Raw genomic sequence first — 3,118 nt, 5'->3', positions numbered from 1 at the left:
AACAGAAATTACAGAACTGAAAAGTAAGCAACTCCAAGGAAAAATTCAATGGATGATCGTAACAACAGATTGGAGATGACAGAAGAAAGTTTAAGGTCTTAAAACTTAAAATTCATCCAAATCAGCTTTGATTTAAACATACTCAGTGATTTATTCTTTAAACCAATAATCGTTTTGGAGACAATTTACTCTTCTGTCAATTATACTCAATCACTCACTGTAGATTCTCCCTTCAAAATACTTTCAAATAGGTACCTTTCTTTCTGTGTCCATTCCTACTTCCCTTAGTTTAAGATGTACCTAGATTACTACTGCTGCACCTTAATATTAGTTTAGAATTCTTTAAATCCATTTTCCAATCCATCAAGTCTTACTTTTGTAATTGTTTATCCAATGTTATAAACCTACTCTATTTGAGACACATATCTTTATTCAGTTTGGAAGTCTTTAATAGTTTCAATTTTCCTTCCATAGGAAGTTTAAACTTTTCTACCTGAATTTCAGCATTCTCTATATTTATTTCCTTTGTCCTCCAACAATAGTTTCAGTCATACTTCTCTTTTATCTACCAGAAACACTGCAGTGAACTTTTGTAATTTTATTGGCCACCCAACAACAGAATTCTTTTCTTATCGATGTAGAATTCCTTATCTTCTGAAGCAGACTTATATTCTTACTGTAAAGACTACAAATACCAGATAGCATGTTTCCTGTCTCCCTTGCAGCTATGTCAAGGCACATGATCTAGGCTCTCTCCTTTGGACATACTTCTGCCATACTTTCAGTCATAGGTAGAGTTTCAGAAAGACAGAAACCTCACAGACTGCACAGTGATGTGTGATAGCAGTAGTAATACCCACCCAGGGGCAGCAAGGACAGTATCTGGAATAAAAATGTAATGTCAGTGATTATTTGTGCTCATCAGTGGCTGCAGTAGTATCATCATCAGACCAGTCTTGCAGTATAATTTTAAACAATGATTCCGACTGTTTAGCCTTTAAGACTGGCTCTATGTTTCACCTGAAGATTTTGTAAGATACACAAATCCTTTAATTGTCAGAGTTGTTTTCTTTTGCACACAGCTGTGAATTATGACTGCACTCACACCTTAACCTAGTCAGGTCAAACTCATCCCAAGAGCATGTTTACCCAGAATCGCCTGCTTAGCCAGGTCATTTGTTATTAGGAATTTCTCCCTTTTCCTATGTTTCTTTTCAAATCCTGAGCACCTGCAAGTTCCACTGCTTCAAAGACTCTTTCTTATACGTTTCAGACTTTAATAATTGCTCTCTCCTTTATGGTTCTCACCTTAACACTAAGTTATATACAGTTTTCTGCTATTTATTAATTTTTTTGATTGTTTTGTTTTTGGTTGCTATTGAGTTGATCCTGACTCATGGTGATCCTGTGTGTGCAGAGTAGAACTGCTGCTTAGGGTTTTCAAGGTGTGACCTTTTAGAAGCAGATGACCGGGTCTGTCTTCTGAGACATATCTGTGTGGGTTTGAACTGCCAACTTTTCAGCTAGTTATCAAATGCTTAACTGTTTGTGATTTTCTTCCCCTACTCAGATTGTAAATTTACCAATGAGATTACCATGCATGCCCTAGGTGCCTTTATCTCTCATAGTGCATAACACTGTATTCAGAACATTGCCATTACTCATTTTATAATAAAAGGATTGATTTTAGGTATGACATTGATTTTAGTTAGCATTTCATGAGTAGCAATAGGCTAATGTTAAAACATGATACCCTTTGTGTAGGAAGATGATTTTGTTGACTGAAACCACCTGACATAAGCCCTTTCAGATTTTTCTCTTCCCATCTTAATATTTTCTTAAGGCTTGTTGTCTACATTAATCATGTCTCAGAAGAAGGAAGGTAATTCTCCCTTCAAAAGTAAGTTTCACCCCTCCTCCAAATCTTGAAATCTTATTCTATAAATCTTCTGCTCTCCCATACTCTTTTTCTCTTGGGATTGCTTCCCTGTAGTAAAAATACCAACCCCCCCCCCAAAAAAAAAAAAAAAAATCCCTCTCACAATCCATTTCTCTCCTCTATTACTTTCAAAGTTACTGGAATCTTTCTGTATTTTCATGAGGGATTTTGCTAATGGAAAAATCAGCCAAAATCTCAGCAGTTTAAAACTGCACAGGTTTACACTACATACGTGACCAGTACATGACCATTGTGAGTGGGTTGGGGGATCTGCTCCATGTCATCTTCACTGTGATATCCAGGCTGATGAAGCAGTCCATATAGTGAACACCGAAGATTGCCTTGACCCAGGAAAAGAGAATTCTGCAAAGATATGCATCATAGTTTTTTTATCTGCAAATGTGAAATGACATTTCTTCTCAAACTCATTGGTCAGAACTAGTTACATAGCCTCATCTAACTGAAAGAATCAGGCAAGGTAGTACAATGTCACCATCTACCCAGAAGAAGGACATTGGGGATTTAAAAAGTTGTGGTTTAGGTAAACGTTTACAGAGCAAATTGGATTTCCATTTAACAATTCATACACATTTTGTTTTTTAAAATTCATTGCAATCTCCACAATTCACAGCACTCTTCCTATTTCTTCCTCGTGTTTACCATTTCCCGCTGCCCTTCCTGCATTCTTTGCTATCCTTTCCTACCTTCTTAGCTTTATCCTTGGGCAAAAACTGCCCTTTTGATCTCATATCATTGATATAATGAGTGCATCCCTCCCTGGTATTATTGTTCACACAGGCCTATGTGTTGTTTGGCTAAAGTTGAGCTACAAGGGTGAGTTCAGGTCCAGGCTTGAAGGCTGTCTAAGGGCCATACTCTTAATGGTTCCACCAGTCTCTCTATTAGATCAGTAAGCCTGTTTTTTTTTTTTTTTTTTTGCTTTATTTTGTTTTTATATATTTCCACTTCCTTGTCATGCCCTTCCACAAGAATGCTGTCTTCATACTGGAAAGGATCTTCTCTATATTATTCTCTGCTCTACCCTAGTACTTAGACTAGAGTCTGGCACACAAGAGATGCCAAGAAAGTACATTTTGCATGTTGAATGAATAAATCACCTTACACTGCTCTGTATCACCATATTACCTAAGGATTTTCCACTTGTAGGTGTGCAGAAAG

This window comes from Orycteropus afer, unplaced genomic scaffold (assembly GCF_000298275.1).
Source record: "Orycteropus afer afer isolate SDZICR_OR568_19922 unplaced genomic scaffold, OryAfe1.0 scaffold00813, whole genome shotgun sequence".
Taxonomy (NCBI): domain Eukaryota; kingdom Metazoa; phylum Chordata; class Mammalia; order Tubulidentata; family Orycteropodidae; genus Orycteropus; species Orycteropus afer.
This window is presented reverse-complemented; position numbering follows the sequence as displayed.